At 35.2% G+C, this 20,836-nt stretch overlaps 1 protein-coding gene across 1 annotated transcript in view; it reads left to right on the top strand.

The window, feature by feature from the left end:
- The window catches only part of CDH18 (cadherin 18), a 653,626-nt gene that overhangs the window by 126,365 nt on the left and 506,425 nt on the right, over nucleotides 1–20,836 (top strand). The window contains exon 2 of the mRNA XM_087930730.1: nucleotides 20,286–20,365. The gene's annotated coding sequence lies outside the window, so the exon portion shown is untranslated. The remainder of the gene's footprint in view (nucleotides 1–20,285; nucleotides 20,366–20,836) is intronic.

Raw genomic sequence — 20,836 nt, 5'->3', positions numbered from 1 at the left:
AGGTCATAGGCTTTCTGAGGTATCGCCATGTCTTTGAAGGTTTAGATGTCCAGATGAGGGCTTGGGGAACCAGGCTCCACATTTACATCTAGGGTGGGGGGAGGGTTCGAGTCCTCTGGTACTTCAGGGACATCTGTCATGGCTGAAGAAGTTGCCATACTTCAAATTGGTGAAAGGTGAATTTGGAAATTTTAGTGGTTTTCTATGCAATTTCCTTTTTTCCACTAGGGTGCACTGCAAGAAGGTAACTGAATGTAACAACTTCTGTGAAATTCAGTACTGTGAAATTCAGTACAGTAGATGGCACTGCAGGCATGTGGCTGAATTGAGTAACTTCTAAAAAATTCAGTGGTTGACCACTAGAGATGTGTGTTGCAAGAGTAGGAGATGCTGACAAAGAACACAATTTGGCCGCTTAGGGTGTGCCGCAAAGTCTGGGAGATGTTTGGCACAGAGCACAAATTTGCCTATTTGTGGTACTTGCTAGGCCTGGAAGACACTGATGCTATGGACAAATAGGTCTCTTAGTGATGCTTGACCCTTGGGTTAAAGTGGGAAGAAGTTGCTAAAATTAGGAAACTTCCTGAAAATTCATTACTTTTGGGGGGGAATTTTCTACTTGACCACCAGATGGTGCTAGAGGCTAGCAGTTGAATGGCAATTGAGGAGGCTGGAAGGAAAGGTTATTACATAGACAGGATGCTTTAGTACATTGCATGGCCACCGTGGTTAAATAATTTCTCTTTGCTTTTAGATTGCTACTAATTTTGTTAAAGGAAAAATCCTTATTGACTTCAGCAGTATAGCAAAAAGCAAGATGCTGTCTTTGTTTAAATCATTGCTAGATTAAGTGTCTCTCTTCAGGGGGGAGGAATGTGCCCATTGCTCTGAAGACAGCTCTGGCAAGAGGAATTTTTACGACCTTGTTACTTGGATACCAGGTTGTAAACTGGCTGGAGAGGGCCTTTTTTATGCTTTGCCTCCCTTTCAGATGAGCAGAGGAGGATCAGCTTTCATTTTACTTTCAGGACACAGGCATGATTCCTCAGACTCTCTCAGTGCATTTGTAGAAGGTTTTAAGACAGAGGTTTGATTTTCCTTTGAGAGCTGGGAAATTTCTGACTCCTTCTTGTTATGCAAATTGAGTCTTTGAGATAGCAGGAAGACAAATTGAGCAGAGGAGAGGGGGATAGGTTCCTGTAATTCAAACTGGTTTTCCAACTCTGTGGCTCAGAAAGAGATATGCAGAGAAAGCATTGCTTCGGGAGTTCTCTTTTGTCTCTAGCATGTGGGGGAATCCCAGCCCCTCCCACCATCCAAACTGTGTGTAAAAGGTTCCTTTGCACAGAGAGAGAAAGAAGATGAGAATTCAGGCTTAGATTAGCATTGCATATTCACTCCTGGCCTCAATAATACTTTGATCACAAAATCCAAATTAACTATCTTTATACTGATAGGCTTCAGGACTTCAAGTTTTTAATATCATTTACTATTCTTTATCTTTTTACTGCTTCCAGGAATCAAGATTAAATATCTTCCTACTATTCTCCCTGTCCTGTACAAATACTGTACAAAGGCTGATAGATCAACTCCACAAAGCATCCACACAAAGTCTTTTTTATTGGTTCATCAGGCATCCTGTCAACTCACATTTATGATGAAGTTTTTCTTAATGTCCAGTCCATTGCATATCTGAATTGTGGCATAGGAAGATATTAAAGTCTCAACCCCATGGTGATTGAAGCAGCCGCATGGTATGGTAGCTTCAGGCAAGAATGAAGAAACCTCCCCCAACTCACCAAGGGTCAATTCAGTGACCAATTAGAGTTACTGATGTGTCCACATGACATGGACTACATTTCCCAGGATACCTTAACTACATTTACCATGATGCATTCCCTTAAGGGGACAGCTCACAAGTCCTAACTAACTATCCCAAATCCCATTAACTCTAAACTGTCTGGACAGCACAGCTCCTCAACCAAGGAATTTCATGCTATTCGATAGATGTTTGCTTAAAAATAAATGCTACTGTGCTCAGGGCATTTATTAAAATAAATGTATGTAGGATTGTGGAATTAATTTCCCTGCAGAATTTCCTTTGCTGAGGTACGTTCAGACCATATCATTGTTAGAAATTATATAGTACTTTTACCATAACAGTGTCCTAATATAATTTTTTTTTCATAGACATAATATTTTCTGTTCAATTGAATAGAAGAAAACTGTATCTGTGTGACTTTTATATATGGGACATTGACTCTGAGAATTAATATTGTAAAGGTGAGAGAGGACAGAGATTCCTTACTACTTCTATCCTTCCTCGAATCCCCGACACAAAAACTGAATCTCTCATGTCCAGATTTGAGCTGATTTTTTGTTAGAATATCCTATTTTCAACTTCTTTGCCTTTACAATTATTTTCTTTCCTATGATATATTTGCCATTCATGTCAGAAATACACATTTGTCCTTTAAATAATTTGCCTAATCAAGATCATATTTAAAAAAATGGTGTCATGTGGTTGTAGGAAGTTTAGCATATTATTGATTTCTCAGTAAATATTTCAAATAGCCAAGCCAACCTATGAAGAAATGTTAGGCTTGAACTGGACTAGAGCACCAGTGACATCTAACAGACTCAGTGCCATGCTTAGATTTGGAAGGTGACTTAAAACAGTGGAATAAATTAATATTAATATTTTAATATTTCATTTAAATTAATATCCTGAGCTTTTACTATAAACAAATCTAGGCACGTGCTTTTCTTAGTTGGGGGAACTGAGGGTAAAGGTAACCTGAAATCACTGATTTGCAATTCAATATGTCACATTAAGCTTGGAAAATTTGTAATTATATTAGTCACTCTTCACATTTTAGTGTGAATGAAAATGTAGCTCTGTTTAATCAAAGCAGTGGATCATGTGTCTGAAATCACTGCTTTCTTTCTTTCTTTTTTTTAAACTGCATTGTTCCCTGTATTTTTTTCTGAGAATCCCTTCATTCCATCACACGTACTCTGATAAAGTCACCCATATAAATAAAGCCAGCTCTCTTCTTCATTCAGAAGACAAGTTACTTTTTTCAGATATCTGCTTAAGTTCTCTTTTATTTAATTTTTAGAAGTACAGGATCTTTGCTTTCTTCTGTGTTTGATTAATCTAATTTAGACCGTTGATGAAAGAATAAAATATAGATGGCTGTATAGAGCAGGGACATTCTATAACAGGAGCAGATTACATGGAACCTGGAATTTCTGGGTTTAGACTCCTCACAGTAATTCCTTCAAAAATTTACTATGGATGGGCCTTTTAAGACAGAAATAAACATTGGGTTTACATTTAATATTTTTGTGTTGATATGTATCAATGGCCAATGGCTTTACAAGTAGTGGCAACTTTAGAGAGGCAATTTGTTTGGTTCAAGCTGATTTTGTGGATGCTTGGATCTATTTTATTTTTGAGACATAGCAGCAGTTCAAGCCAGAATGGAGGAAAAGGTATTGACTTGCAAAAAGTTGTTATTACAGCCAATTTTAATAAACTTAGTTTTAGCTTTCCTGTAGAGTTCTTCCTTGGTCTAGTCTACCTCCTGAGGCTGATCTCTTTACCTTTAATTCCTGAATAACTTCTAAAAACCTTTCTGTATATACATACTACTTTTACAATGTGTCTCCCCTTTCAACACAACCTCAACTTGTCAGTCAAAAACTGATGAGGCCCTCAGTGAATATTGTGTATTTTCCAGTGATTTGATTTTCTTCTGAGTGGTTTAGAGTAGGGATGTCAAACTCAATTTCATTGAGGGCTGCATCAGGGTTGCCGTTGACCTTGGGGGGCCAGGGGACATGGCTGGGGTGGTCATGGTCAGCTCAACATTGCTTGCATTGGGGGGCTGGGGAGATCCATTGTCTTCAATGTGTGCCCAGAGGATGTCAGCAGCCCGACTCCAGGTTGGCCCTGCGGATCTAAGGCTGACAGTGTTCCAGCCCAGATGACCACCACCAAGTTTTAGATCAGTGCCCAGGCAGCCTGGATTGGGGCTGAGATGCCGGGTGCTGGGCCTTCACTGTTTCCAGGGCAGCCTCACAGGCCAGATCTAACCACATTGTGGGCCAAATCTGAGTTTGACACCCTTGGTTTAGAGGATTTTTTAAAATAAAAACTAAAAATATAAACCTATACCTATATTTTGGGTTAATAATATAAGCTGGGGGAAAATTAAAGCCATAACATGTACAGTTATATCAAGTCAGTATTGTTTAAATTGGAATGAAAATGATATGCATCAATTTTGATGTATTTGCTTTTCTGCTATGCATTCATCCATCTTCAAGATAAGTATGTTTGAGAAAAAGATAAATAATGAAAAATTAGTAGCATACAATTGTTCTTTCCATGACAAATTCTGGTAAAAAAGTTAGCAACATATGTTTCTCGAGTGAAAGTTAAATAATGTCAGTTAAGAAGAGCTGAGCTGAACAGTACACACACAGGAACCTAATATTTGAAAATGTTGGTTTTGGTTTTTAAGAATGCATGGAGCAGAACTCATTTTACAATGAAATGTCAGGCAAGCACCTAGAAAGCAGTCAAACTCAGACAATCAATATAAGCAATTAACAATTGTTCTGGCTAATCTAAGGTATTATTTCATTTTCTGGAAGTGAGATGAAATTGATATTTTTCTTGCTTTTTACTTCACCTTGACTACCTTAGCTTCTACGTGGCTCTTCTCTGGGGAGACAAGGCTTAATAAAGAATTTGATTGTGGTGAATAGGTTCATTGCTGGCCTTTCTTCAGCAAGAAATTCAAAATATTTTATATATTCTTCACTTTCTTTAGGTATCTTGATTTCTTCCTCCTCTCCATTGTGAATCTTAAAAATATTCTTTATTTGGTTCTCTTCTTGTCTGTTTACATCAATCAATCTATACACACATAGAAAAGTCCAGTCTGAAGAAATGATTTCAAAATGGCTGAGTTAAAAACACTATTGTAATAAAATATTTGGAAAATGGAACACCTCGATCAACTATTAAACTTGACAATAAATAATTAGCTGATTCACAGTCTGGAAAGAAGCATAAGCAAAATCATTTGCATTTTTTTTAAAAAAGGAGAAACCGATCTGTAATGCACTTTATGTAGTTGAAGAATAACTCTTTCCATGATGATTCTTGCAATCCTGTTTGTATATTTGTATTCTATCCAAATTAATATCTACACAACTGAACATGTTATATTTTGGCATGCCAGCAGTAGCTGTGATGGAGTACTTATTGATATAAAGTTTGCCTCCTGTTGAATGAGACATGAAGCTACAAATCTTTGCTTTTAATTGCTATCATTTTTCTTTCTTTATAATATATATGAAATTGCTGCTTTCTTGAAACACTTGGATGACATGCCATTGATAAGTAATGCAAGTATTAAAATATCAATAACAATAGGTACTACTGGGGAACAGCACAAATCAGCAAATTTTGAAAACAGTAATTTAAATCATTGTATCAATTTAGGCAATAAGAAAAAATAAATGACAATAATGAGATGGTTTGGCTGCTAATTCTAGAATTAAAATTGATTTTTAAAAGATTTTTTAGCACCTTTTTCAAAAAGGGTTTTAGAAGTTAGGTATATGGGAGGAGGGAAGAAATATATAAGGATTGAAGAAAAATGTGAGTCTTGCATGAAACAGCATTAGGAGATAATCTCAGCAGAATGAATGGAAAGTGGCTTTCCATTCCAAGGAAGGAGAATGTGATCACCGCTTGGAATATAATTTATATGTTACAACCATAGAAACGTTTAAACATGGATGTAGTTTGCTGATGGAGTTACTGTACAACATGTCTAATGCATATGTAAGAGTTCATCTGGCTATTGGTTGGAAGAATGTTGTTTTTGTTCCCCTATACAAAAAGAAAGGTGGGAAGAGTGAATGGCCAAACTACTGCAGCTAAAACTATTGCTTGTTTTGGGTGCCTGGAATGAAATTTATCAGAATTATGACAAAAACATATATTTTTAATCCTGTACCATTTGGGTTACTATTTTCATTTTGGATTACATTGACTATTATAAAAGGGAACTGCATGATATTGTGTATATATGAATATGTACTTTAAACTGGAAGCTCTTTTGAGTCAGAAACACATTATTATGTAAAATGGCTGCCTCTTCTAATAGCTGAAACTGAGCAGTTTGTAAATGCAAACAAATGAATATTTCTGTTCCACATGATTTTATTTCAATAGCATGCATCATCAGATAATCCAAGGAACATTTGTTTTAGCTCAAGAAAACATAGCAACCATTAGTAGAAGAATGGTTTGCAGCAATTTGCTCAAGGTCTGCAGACTCAGAAGGTAAAACTATTAGCATAAACTTAACAATGCTATAAAAGGATGGTTGCTAATATGAATGAAGTTATTATTTTTCACTACACAGTTCTGGTTTTACCATTTCTATTAGATATGTTTAAACATTTCTTATTTCTACAAATACAAAGACACTTGGTATATTTATCAAGTATATAATACAACATATTTAGTTCTATTAAAATAATTATTTTAAAAATATTTTCAGAAGGATTTTTTTTTTTTTAGATTTTAATATGATTGCCAAATGCAGTTAAGTCTCAATAAGTGTAAAACAATGGACACTGGGGCATAAATACCAATGAGGTCTCAGTTTTCTGTAATTAATTCTAACCAGGATGATATCAAGTAACATAATTAAAATATTAAGTTGTTATGCAAAACTACATAAAGGCAAATTAGATGCTACGGTTCATTAATAAAGAGAACTCCCTATTAAATATCTCAAAATGGAATACTGTGTAGACTTTATCTCATTGGAGAAATGTTGGTTATTTATTTGTTTTTTAGCCCACCTAGGTCCTGTTAGATCAGTGATCTTCAAACTTGACAGCTTTAAGACTTGTAGACTTCAATTCCCAGAATTCATCCTCCAATCATGCTAGCTCAGAAATTCTGGGAGTTGAAGTCCACAAATCTTAAACTTGCCAAGTTTGAAGACCCTTGTATTAGATGACTAAGATTCAATGGGCCTGGTAGCAAAGAAGACCATTTTCTTTATTTCCATCCCCTCTCTTCTATGGCTGGTATGAAAAATGGGAGAAGAGAAGAGATGAAGCACCTTTGTAACCAATGCCACAATAGTAAAGTCACAGGCAGCTTAACTATGGTGTTGCTGGCTGAAAAGGTCTTTATACCCCATTTTTTCCCATTTAGAAATGGAAGTAGTGAATTGCCTTTTCAATAGCCACTTAAAATATGAATGGCTCAGGAAGTCAATGGCTAGGTACCAAAGGAAAGGGAGAGCCCAAGTAAACTTTGATGATCAATAGGAAGTGGATAGGCACCTGCCCTGAATTTATCTTAGTATGAAGAATTTTGGAGTGTGTGCCGAAGAAACTAGAAAACTTTAAAGAGAAAAAATATTTTAAGGTAGATTTCATGGGCCAGGGATGAGTTGAACACATCATCCATTCATGTTTTCAAAATATATTTGCTGAAGCATCATGAATCTGGGGTCAGTGGATCATTTGTAAGATTCCTACAAGTCACAGCCTTTGTGATTATATATTTGCAAATCTGATGTTATAGTGAGGTGTTTCCTTTGTACCATGATTATTAATATTGTACAAAATTGTGTGGTTACATGTGAAAATTTAATAATACTCATGATATATAGTGTTAGTAAGACTGAGGATCACATTACTAACATAATGATAGTTGGATGATACTAAAATATGCTATAAATTATGGGTAGAGATATAGCAGTTCAGTGCATCACTTATTGTATTTGTGGTGTTGCAGTTCAAGTAGGAAAAAAAAAATACTGTCGGAAAAAGTGTGGCACTATAAATATTTATTTTTGTATCCTGATAGCTAATGTTTAGAAAATCATCCTATGATTTTACTATTTCAAACCACACACAAGAAAGCCTTTTGTAGGAGATTTTGTTCAGGTTTGATTTTGGTAAAAACAAAGCACTTGTACAGAAAATTGTGTTAAAGAGAATCAATACTATTTACATTTAAACAGTATATAAATATCTATTATTAATAAAGCCATTTGATAGGGTGCTTGAAGGATTTAATTGAATAAAGAATCAGAAAATTCCTTTAACATAAAGAATAAGAAAATGTTTTAATCTCAGTAACAAAATTTCTATAGATCTTAAAGTTTATTCCAAGAATACTTCAAATTTATGCAGCATCATTGAGTTTGCACAGAAAAAGGAATGAATAATTCATTTCAAATCCAATTTAATATGAACAGATATAAGTCAAAAATAGAACAATTCAGTACAAAATAAAAAATAAACATTAGTACTGATTAAAACTCTAACATCGTAATGTTTTTTCAGGAAATAAAAAACCCTAAATTTTCAATCTGAAATGTTAGTTCACGGTTTGTAACAGTCAATAACAAATATAAAAGAAAGCATAGTAACCTGGATAATGTATTAAAATTGGTCTAATAAATTATAAAGTGCATCCTTAAAATACTGGCAATATATTAGGACATGGCCAATTGTTTCCACCTCTCCAGAACCACATAGGCAAACATAAGAGGAATGCCCACATATGAGCCTCTAAAATTTATATGGGCATCACATCACACCATGCTCGTGTAAATATCCTCCTCACATAGGCTTGAGAAAATCTATTAAAGCAGTTTGCCCAACTTATAGGAACTCTCTAAATTGTTAGCAATGGATGACCTTTCAATAAGTCCTCTATCAGTCTGGAGGGCAATATCCCATAGACATTGTTTAATAATTGTCCTTGCCTTAGAAAGTTCAGTGATAGTTAAAATTGATGGATATAGGCCTATCCTAGCAGTCTTCTGCTCCACTTCATATATCTAATTTAAGATTTTGTCATAAAGAATCAAGGGGATAAAGTCAGACTCTTAATATTTAATTTTCACTAACCAAACCTGAGTCTCTGTTCAAGTTCCTCTCTTAATACAGTCCTAGGAGCTCCTGAAATAAGTCACAAGAAATAGGTTTGAGTCCATCCAAATGAGCAAAATCCTTTGGGATGGTAAAGTTATACCACATATAATAGTTGGGTGATTATTTTCCCCATAAATATTTCAACAGCCACTGGAATGTAAGTACCCCTCCATAGTAATTAAAGAAATAAATATTGATGAGTGCAATCATGGCCTCCCATGCTTCATGTATCATATAGATTAGATGGGATCTCCAAGAGCCATTGGAAAACAAGCACCCAAATATTTGTAAAGTGGGTTTGCTCAATTAGTTGCCCATTAATTTCCTGGTTATGTTCCTTACAACAAACTTGAAAAACAACCAGTATTTCAATTACTAGTTAATTTCCCTGACAGAATAGGGTGAATCTCATGTCATCATGAGATGTCATCATGATGTCATTGAATCTCATGTCATCATGTCACTGAAGATGCAATCAGAATAATTCTTCACCAAAACACATGCTTTTGAAATAGGCTATGTAGGACTATCCTTGAAAAGTATTTGAACATTTTAGCTATCACAGAATGTGGCTGAGCCAGCAATTTTGGACTCCCCAAAAGGGGCTCATGTAATACCTTTGTTTCATAAACTATGTTGGGTGGCAGTTATCTTCCAGGTCTAATTCAAGGTGTTGGCTGTGACCTATAAAGCCCTACATGGCATGGGGCTAGGCTATTTATGGAACTGTCTTTGTCCCACATTAGCCTATTCAACTCAGTCATGTTAGCCTATCCAACCAGTAGTGGGATTCTTTTTTTTTTTTTACTACTGGTTCTGTGGGCATGGCTTGGTGGGTATGGCAGGGGAAGAATACTGTAAAATCTCCAGTCATAGGTGATATTTGTTGGTTCTCTGAACTGCTCAAAATTTCTGCTACCAATTCTCCAGATCTGGTCAGAACCTGCTGAACACTACCTCTGTATCCAGCCCAGTTAGACAGAGAAAGTATGTTATAGACCCCACCAGTTAAAGAAGTCCAACTGGCAATGTTTAAGAAGACAGCCTTCTCTGTCATTGCCTCAAGCCTGTGGGATATTCTCCCTTCTCCAGATGTGAGGCAGGCCCCCTCTTTCCTCTTTTCAAAAGGGGTCCAAATATGGTTCTATGGCCTCACATGGGGAGCCCAAAGGATGTTTTGAGATGTAAATACATTAATTAATTGGATTTTAAAACAAAATTTAGCATTATTAGATGGTTCCCTTGAGAGGTTTTTGATGATTGTTTTTTCTGGGTTTAACTTTAGCAATTATTTCAGGCTTTTAACATTGTTATTTAAATTTCTGAACACACAACTCTTTTTTTGAATTATATACTTACTATATGGAGATTGACATCTGGACAATGGAAATAATTCTCCGTGCTCTTTTTATTGCCAAGAGTCTGGTTCTTAACATTAGAAATAATGGTTCCAATTACCAAATGAATTGAAAATCTGATGTTACTTGTATTCTATTAATGACTTGCCTGTAGGCATAAAGTATGCATTGACAATTACAAACATGATTACTTTTTACTGACTGTTATGTAAAAAGTTCCATATATTTGAAGATATGTATAAGGAACCCCTATACTGTATATGCTACTTATCTTTCTGTAATTATATTTTTTCTTTTTTCCTTTTTGATATTTTTCTTATTTTTTCTCTATTCCACTTAATTAAAAAAAGCAATATTGTTTACTTTTCTTTCATAATCACAAAACAGATAGACATTTGGGCTTCTTTTAAAAACATTTTTCACTTGGGATAGCCTCAAAGAAGCCAGTCTATATGATGAAGACATAACCTACTTTTATCTACTAGTATTTTATAGGTTTCTTAAAGTCTTTATTTTGCAAATCTTCAGGGAGCATCCTGTAAACTCATATGGAGAGAACCCAAAACAACTCAGCTAGCATTTCAGAATTTCCATAAGGTTGGTCTCTTTTTTCAGATGGCACTCAGCAATTGCTGGGATTATTGTCATGGCTTATTTTTGGGAGAAGAGAGACACACATATCTTCCAAACTGCAGTTGGAAGTGAATATATTCTATTCTCCCATGGTCATAAAGCCCATGCTGATGTAGAAGTTTTTTTAAAAAAAATAAGGCATGCTGAAATTTATCAGAGTTCAGTTTCCTAAAAATTGAAAGATTTTCCTAACCTCTTTAAGCAGTTTGTATGGTTCCTCCCCAACCCCCCTCCAAAAGAGGCAACTGTCATTGCATGAAAAGAAAAATCAGGTTTCTCTAGTTTGTTCCCCTTCAGAGATGCTAGATAGAATGGTGGTGTCAGTGGTGATTCATATCTATCTTGCAAATGTTATACTTGATCAGAATTGTATAAGGAGAGATGGACCATTTCTGTTGATTCTGTCAACGGAATCATATTTTATCATCCTACACACTCTGGATAAGCAGTGCAATGGAGCCTCTGCTTTTGCTATCTATGCTTCCAGCACGCTACAGTACTGAAATCTAAATGGCAATTAAAGGGAATTAAAGCCATCTCTCTGAAGCAAGAGTTGCTCCTTCAATAAGATACTAAGGTAGGCAGTAGAGTTGTATGCAGAAATGCTGCATAGAGAATGAAAACAGTGAACATAGTCTTACTCTATCCTCCATATAAATCTAGGCACATAATTGTTTTCTTAATCAGGATTGGGAATTGTACATGGTTATTTTTTGGTATTAGGTATTTATTTGATCTGCTGTCACAAAATATAATGGTCCTCACTTCATAAGACGATCTGACAAATTTAAATTGGAGAAGTTGGCATCTATTAGTTGTAACAACCAACTAGGTCTTCTATTTCCACTTAGTTTTATGTAACAATTGTTCTAGATAAGGAATAACTGTGAGCTGTTTTCTTCATAATATGCTTAGAGCAGTGGTAGTATTCAGATTTTTTACTACCGGTTCTGTGGGCATTGCTCAACAGGCATGACAGGGGAAGGATCCTGTAAAATCTCCAGTCAGAGGTGGTATTTACTGGTTTTCCAAACTACTCAAAATTTTCACTACTGGTACTCCAGAACTGGTCAGAACCTGCTGAATACCACCTCTGGCTTATGGGCATTCTGGACTATTGGTTTTTGTCTTTTGACAATTAGTTAAAATCTTCTATGAGGTAAATTGAGACATTGAGCCCTCAAGATGGTGGCAGCAGTAGAGGCAGTGTGAGGAGCTTCAGCGGGCACAGGCAGTGCCAGGCGACAAGCCCTGTAATCCCTGCAGGTCCAGCCAGCGAGGTGGAAAGCCTAATGCCTGAGACTTGCCAGCAAGCCAGAAAAGAGCCCCATTCCTCAGTAAACGCTCAATTCAAAAGTACTCGGAGATCTCCAATTCCTCCCATCCTTGACCAACACACCAGTAAAGAACTCATTCCTCGGTGGGCACTAAGTTCAGAAGCACTCTGTTCAAAAGCGCTCAACGATCTGTGACTTGACCCATCCTTACTAGAAGGTAAGGCAGTGGGGCTCACCAGTATCGGGGAGCTCAACGATCATGCTTGCAGGGCAGTGAGAGGGTGAGATTCATCCCATCCTTGCAGGGTGGTAAGTACCGGGAGCTGTGTGTCAGCCTTCAGACATTTGCAGCCAGGGTGTGAAACAGACTGCTTCCCCCCTGCCGCCCCTTCTTCCCTCTTCCATCTTCACCAAATTGCTAATCTGGACTTGACAATTAGTTAAAACCTTCCATGAGGTAAATTGAGGCATTGAGCCCTCAAGATGGTGGCAACATATTTTTACTTGAAGTCAAAAGAGTCATCAAACTATATATACCATTAACAACTCCCAAAACCAGAAAAAAAAAATTACCCAAAACAATAAGGAAGCTTCAATCCAAAAGGAAATCACTTTGGTGGAAAAACAAATCTGGTCACATTGCCAACTTCAAAAGCCGATCCAAAAATTTATGCCACAAGATAAAACCTGAATGCACCAATTATCACATTAAACAAGAAAAAAAACCTTCTATGCACCAATTCCACCTGTGCTTTCTACAATTTTGTAAACAACAAACTAAAAGACTCAAGGTCCATCCCACCCCTAAAAGGACCTAATGGTAAAGACTGCAACAACACTATTAAAGCCAACCTCTTTAACACATTCTTTGGCTCAGTATTTGTAAACAGCAATGGATTATGCCCAGTATTTCCTAGTTAAACCACAGACAACTACAATGATCTAATACATATTGATTTTACAGAAGACAATGTTTGAAAAGCACTACGCAATCTAAAACCATCTCTATCTATTGGACTGGATGGAATATGTGCCTACTTCTTAAAAAAGATTCAGTCATCCCCATCTTCAAAAAGGGAGACCCCAGCCTAGTTGAAAATTACAGACCAATCTCTTTATGCTGCATCACCTGTAAAGTCATGGAATCAATAATTAACCAATCCATCATTGGTTTCAGGAAAAAACTATCCTGTAATCTGCAACTCTTACACTGCAAAAACATATGGACTACACAGCTCGATCAGGGCAAAGCAATAGACACAATATACATAGACTTCTGTAAAGCCTTTGATTCAGTGGTACATGACAAACCACTCCTAAAATTAAAATCTTACGGTATCTCTGGACACCTACATAACTGGATAGAAGCATTCCTGTCAAACAGACAACAAATGGTCAAAATTGGGAGCGTCCTGTCAAATTCTGTACCTGTCAACAGTGGTGTCCCCCAAGGCAGTGTTCTAGGACCAACTCTTTTCATACTCTACATAAATGACCTCTGTGATCCTATCGAGAGCAACTGTGTTCTCTTCGCTGATGATGTAAAACTATTCAACACCACAGACAATACTGCTACTCTTCAAAAAGACCTTGACTATGTATCAGAATGGTCAAACAAATGGCAACTTCAAATCTCAACAAATAAATGCTCTGTCCTCCATATTGGCAAAAAAATCAGAAAATATTGTAACTACATAGCCAAAAAGGCGTTAAGAGTTGTTAACCTAATCTTACATAGCTTTTTCTCTGGTAATATTACACTAATAACTAGAGCATATAAAACATTTGCTGGACCATTACTCGAACACAGCTCATCAGTCTGGAACCCACATTACGTATCTGATATTAACACAGTTGAGAAAGTCCAGAAATATTTCACAAGAAGAGTTCTCCACTCCTCTACTCGTTGAAGAATACCTTATGCCACCAGACTTGAAATTCTAGACGAAGAAAACCTAGAACTATGCTGCCTTTGGTCCGATCTAAGTATAGTATATAAAATAATACATTGCAATGTCCTACCTGTCAATGAATACTTCAGCTTCAACCATAACAACACAAGAGCAAACAATAGATACAAACTCAAGGTTAATCGCACCAAACTTGATTGTAGGAAATACGACTTCAGCAACAGAGTGGTCAATGTCTGGAATACTCTACCTGACTCTGTGGTTTCTTCCCCAAATCCCAAAAACTTTAACCTTAGGCTGTCTACTATTGACCTCACCCCTTTCCTAAGAGGTCTGTAGGAGGCGTGCATAAGCCAACCAACATGCCTACTGTCCCTATCCTATTGTTTCTTGTATATATTTATTTTATTTTTCTTATATGTATCCATGTATTCATAACTATGCTTTTACTTACACCTATTATCTTGTAAGTAATTGACAAATCAATCAATCAATCAATCAATCAATCAAATAAATAAATAAATAAATAAATAAATAAATAAATAAATAAATTTTACCTATATATTAGCCTCACTGGAACTGTTCATTGTTAATATGATATTCTGGAATACTGAGGTAGGTGGATTTTTCAAGGATGACTCATCCTTCCCTCTTTCTAAGGTGCGTAAAATGAAGATCCAAATTGTTGGGGGCAATATGCTGACTCTGTAAACCACTTACAGAGAGCTGTAAAGTGGTATATAAATCTAAGTGCTACTGCTATTGGTATTTTTGCTCTGTTCTGATTATGCTTTTTACATTTAAATACTCATTTATTTATATTCACTGAAATTTAGTTAAAAATCATAACCTCCCTAAATAGGCATTCTTAAATTTAGTTTTTATTTGATCTAATAGATGAGTTTTAATTAATTTATTGAACTATTCTTTTTTGTTCACCTATTCATGATGCCTTATGGATTTATTAGAAACCAACACTGAAATATTTGTATCCTTTTGTTTTGTCTATTTTCTCCCACTTCTGCAAAATTTTCACTTATTAATTTCTTTCACAATGTTTCATTACTGTCATTCAATAAAATTTCTTCTTCAGGGACAACGAATGGCTTTGAGAATAAATATCTACGAGACTACCTATACTGCACTAAAGAACATGAGCCCTGTCTCATCTTTCACTAACAGGATTACAACACATATCTTTCTGTATTAACGAGAAAGAGCTAAGCCTCTGGAAAATGACAGTTATGTTTTTGACATAATGGAATTCCTGTTCCTATTCTTACCAGTGACATCCAAATCAATACTAAGAGGAGGAATGCTTGAATGATTCAATCACTGTGCATGATCTGCACCACCTGAACTCACATGCCTGCCAATTTGAGAACACAAGAAATTTGCAGTAGGGAAACAGAGCTTATTCCTTCTTTCATCTGCCATTTGTCTTTCACAACTAATCCCCAGGCAGCTTTTCTTAAGTTGATTCACAGGAAGCTATGAGCAGCAAAGCTAAAACAAGTACTTATATGGTGGGAATGAAGAAAGCAAGAAAGAAAATGAGCGACCTACTTACTTTTACCTCTGACCTCACTCCTCACTTCTGCTTTGCCACAATGTGACCTCCAACAGTTATATCAAGAGAATGCAGCTGTCAACTACAGCAACTATTACAGAAAGGCTGACTACCTCTGATAAGCCCTGACTGTGATTAAAACAAATGAGATTTGGTTAATAATGTGCAATATTTTTCCGCAACACTATTGAAAGGAAGAAGAAAATGGCTTTTCTTGGCAAGAAAAGCAAGCTTGACACCCCCCCCCCCAAAAAAAATAATTTTAAATAAACTAATAGGGAAGAAAAAAAAATCCAAGTTATCTGAAGACAAAATGAAAAATTAGGCATCTAGAAACACAACTGTTCAATGTAGAAATTCTAAGTAAGAGAAAGGTCTGTAAAATCTAAACTTGAAAGTAGGAATGAGATGGGAGTGAAAATTTTATTTCCTACTTAAAATGCCTGTAACAAAAGTCCTTTCAAGCTAAACTGTAGCCTGCATGCAAGTATTTATACATTTATTTATATTATCTTATAAACAATATCCTATTTTATTCATCTAGCAGTTTAAATGGTTCAAAAACAAACATTTATTATTCATCGAATTTAGATACTGCCCATCTCACTCTCAAGCCACATTAATTACAAAATAACTGGAAGCAAACAGCAATAAAAAAAAACAATTACCAATTACCAATTTATTAAGGACTTATCTTGAATATAAAACCCAGAAGATTAGTATATCATTTTCAGCTTTAGTCTAGGGATCATCTCAATTTTCACATCTCAAACATGGAGGATCTGAAATTATACAATCTCAGAGAAAGAGATGATGCATTCAAAGCCATTGTTCGATAAGCAAGAAACTCAGCAGTCAATACTCTTTTGTATATGTGTAGCTATAACAGCAAAGGGAATGAGGAAGAGTTGGTGGAATTCTAAGACCTATGCTATTTATAAGATATAAACCATGTTTATTTTCATGATTAAAAGATGATTAATGATGCACTTCAGGGGAAGAGGCTTTAATGTACATGCAGTGACAAAAACTTGCACTAGAGAAATAGCCAGTTTGCAGATTTCATTTCTAAGAAATCAAATTATTTTCTGATACAAAGAGAAACTGGTTTCAAAATGTGACTCCATTGACATTTACAGAAATTTTACAGGGAATTTTTTTTCTCTAACTATTCAACCTTACCTCTCTTGGTGTAATACATTAGCCAATTTTCTACAAGATACAGCAAAATAGGCTGCTAATTGGTATGAATTTGGATTATTTTCATTACTCAAAATTAACACATCAATAATGGATAAATTTGGAAGGCATAACTCCTATGAGATAACTAATATTTTTTTTCCAAGATAAATAATTTAATGTTAAATAGAAGAGATTCCATTATCTATGCTGGCACAATTTTAGTTTACTCTGTTCATGATTATTAGGGCACCCATTTGGCTATCTCAGTATATTATTCAGCCAACGTATTCATATCCACATAATCTTGACTTAGCTGCCTCAGCTGAGTATATACTGTATATACTGTAACCTATTACCATTGTAGGTTTTCTTTTCATAATTATATTTTTAGGTGTAAATTCCTTCTAAAATAAATGGGATCCGTGAAATGATCTCTTTTTACATTATGTTTGCATGCATGATTTTAATTCAGAATTTTAATTATAACTATAAAATCTAATACAAACTAAACATAAACAAAAAATAGAAAAGAGTAGAAGGTATAAAGAAAAATAAAGAAAAACAGAAGAAAGTGAAAAATAAGAATAGAATAAGGAGAGAAGAAAAAAAAGTTATTTCCAACTTTTATCTAAGTTATAAGCAAATTTAGTGTGTCTTCAGTAAAGGTTATAAACAATTATCTTTTCATCCCATAACATAACAGTATACCTTATTTATAGGCAAATATAACCCAACTTCCATAGGAGCATCTGTGTAAGAACACTATTCAAATGAGCATAAACAAGCTCAAGGTAACCAATTCTTATGTAGAAATGATATAACTATTATTACAAAATCATAATATGTCATCATGTTAAGGTAAAATGTCAAACTGCTTTATTACATAAGAAAACATTGATATTGCCATCCCTCATGTTAAGCATACAAGTTCCATGATGCATCACTGCACATTCCCCTCCCACCAGGTATAAAAAGTACTTTTCTTTTGATTTTGAAACTCTCTCATCTTCCCCTTGGAAGAATGATGTACCTAAGAGAGAACATAGACATAATGTAAGTTTACATTTCTACAATAAAAGAATTACTCTGACCATAAACATTTTTTAAAGTTAATTTTGGCTAGATCCATTAAAGGTTATTAACAAATTGGTAGCAGAGGATGGTTGCCAAATTACTTGAACAAAACATGTCAACATCAAAAAAAAAAAAAAAAAATCATCAGAAAAATCCAGAATTAATACAAGAGCCTTCCCCAGACAAATGGCAGCTCAATTGACACCAATGGGAGCAATAATAATAGGAACTGCTTTGGATGAAGACCCACAACTAAATGCATCTACACCATTCACGCTACCCAGGAATGAAACCCAGGAGAAAGACAAAATAACTGACAAAAATGATGATTTAAAATCAACTACTCAATCAATTACTCTGACCATAAACATTTTTTTAAAGTTAATTTTGGCCAGATTCATTAAAGGTTATTAACATATTAATTTTCTAAAATGTTTGAATTCCACTTTAGTTCAGCGGTGTCAAACTGGGTTTCTTTGAGAGCCAGATCAGCATTGCAGTTCTCCTCTGTGGGGCAGCAGCAGAGGGTGGGTAGGATGGATGTCTCCTGCAGCACTCCACCGGCTGAAAACTTGCCACGTGGCCTGTTTTTTGGCTGTTTTTTCAGCCATTTTTAGACCATTTTGGGGCATTTATGGGCTATTTTTCAGCCTTTTTGGACCCATTTTGGGGGCATTTTGGCCTGTTTTTGGCCCATTTTGGGGTTGTTTTTCAGTCTGTTTTTTGGCCCATTTTTGGCCATTTTGGCCTGTTTTGGCCCTGCTTTTTTGGCCCATTTTCAGCCTGTTTTTGACCCATTTTAGGCCCAGTTTCAGCTGGTAGAGTGCTTCATTAGGCCATGGATAATTAAAACAAGGTTCGGGGTGTGTGTGGCACACACAGCCCATTTCAGCTGCCAGAGGCACAGCAGGCCAATCCTTTAATAGTTCCAGGCCGGCCAGGCAGGCTGGATTTAAGAGCCCATGGGCCTTGAGTTTAACACCCTTGACTAAGTTATATATCAATAGCACTTAGACTTATATACTGATTCATAGTGTTTTATAGTTCTCTCTAAGCAGTTTAGAGTCAGAATATTGTCCCCAACAACCTGGCTCCTCATTTTATCAACCTGGGAAGGATGGGAGGCTGAGTCAATCTTGAGCTTGGTGAGATTCAAACTACCAAATTTCAGGCAACCAGCAGTCAGCAGAAGTAGCCTGCAGTATTGTATTCTTACCACTGCACCACCATGGCTCTTAACTCTCAAGCTGGTTTCAAGACCACAACATTTTACCTAGATCACTCTGTATAGTAATTTTATAGGGTGAAATGCACACACATATATACAGAGAGGGGAGGGAGAGATTTGCATTGCTACAAGTCTATAAAGAACTTTTTTTAAAAGTGTTGCTTTGTTATCTATTTTTTCTTTTAAAATAGCATTTATAGATTTATAAATAGTACTTTGTAGACTTTATAAATTAAAATAATATTATACCTGTCATATTTTGCATATGTGTGTGGCTGCATTAATTTTAAACTCAATTTCAGGTAATGAATATAAAGTAAAATGAAAACTGAAGTCAAAACAAAGAACTGGTTTTTCATCAAATATGGACATTTTGAAAATATTTTCACACTATGTATTCTGAACACATATAATAACAAAGTTTTAAATTTAAAGACCAAGATTAATTGTGGATGTTATGAAAAAAGGCAAACCGAAGAACCAAAAAAGAATATAATTATAGAACCAATGAAAATATAGACCAACAAAGAGGTGTAGTAAAACAACAAAACGCAAACTCTATATACATGCAAACTACATTGAAAGACAAGAGGCAAGATATGCATTTTTCTAGGATGTAAGATAAAAATGAATGGCATTTCAACATTCACTCTTTTTATTTCACTCATAAATGTTTCTATTACACAAATATTGCATGACTGCTATGTGATATCTCCAAAGTTAGTTTAAAAATATTGGGTAAATTCTGAGGGTGGCCATTTTTATTCTCTGTTTGTTGTGGGTTTGTACATTTGTTTTTCATATTATTTATTTCCATATTCATATATTTTGTTTTTATATTTGTGGTTTTTATCTGACTGTTGTGCACCATCCATAGTCACTTTGGAGATAGAGGTGGCTATAATAAATCTCAATACATTTATTAAACATGATTATTCCTTAAAACTATGAGAATGGATATCTAATTCATTTTTTCATTATTAATTTGGCATCCTTAATTTTAAAAAAAATACATGATTGAATACTACAAATAATTTTTGTTTCTGTTTTCTGTTTTAGGGAGACAATCTTCCCTCATTATCAGCCTCCTAAAATCATCAAAAGAAATATTAAAATTGGAATGAAGCATTATCCTAAAGGTATTTTATGGTGTTATTATCTGACCTGAAATCTTGTAGTATTGTCAGTTGCATTTTGCAGCAATCTATTGTTTTGCTGTGCTGTTTGTGTTTTTTTTTCAAAAATCCAAAATCATTATGATCAATCCCTTAGTCTGAGTCATGAGCAAGAACGGTAAATAACACGATATCATGCAACTTGTTTACTAAAGCATGGAGAAGATACAAGGAAGGTTTTTATCAGACAGAAAGGGAAGGATGAGGGGAGTAAATAGGTAAAGACTAGCCAATTTTCATATTATACATCACAGCATTATTTATTTATTTATTTATTCATTCATTCATTTGAGAAAGTCTTGTTTTGATATTGAACATACTAGTTGTACAGTTGTTTTTGTTTTGATTTGTTTAGGTTCTTAAACTTACATTAGAAAAACAAACCATTATCTACATTTTTCTCAGTCATTTAACAGGATAATGTGCTGCAGCACC

Source organism: Pseudonaja textilis, chromosome 3 (genome assembly GCF_049901715.1).
Source record: "Pseudonaja textilis isolate UNSWEBS1 chromosome 3, rPseTex1.2, whole genome shotgun sequence".
NCBI classification, from domain to species: Eukaryota; Metazoa; Chordata; class Lepidosauria; order Squamata; family Elapidae; genus Pseudonaja; species Pseudonaja textilis.
The sequence above is the reverse complement of the archived record's forward strand: the minus strand, read 5'-3'. Positions and strand labels throughout refer to the sequence as shown.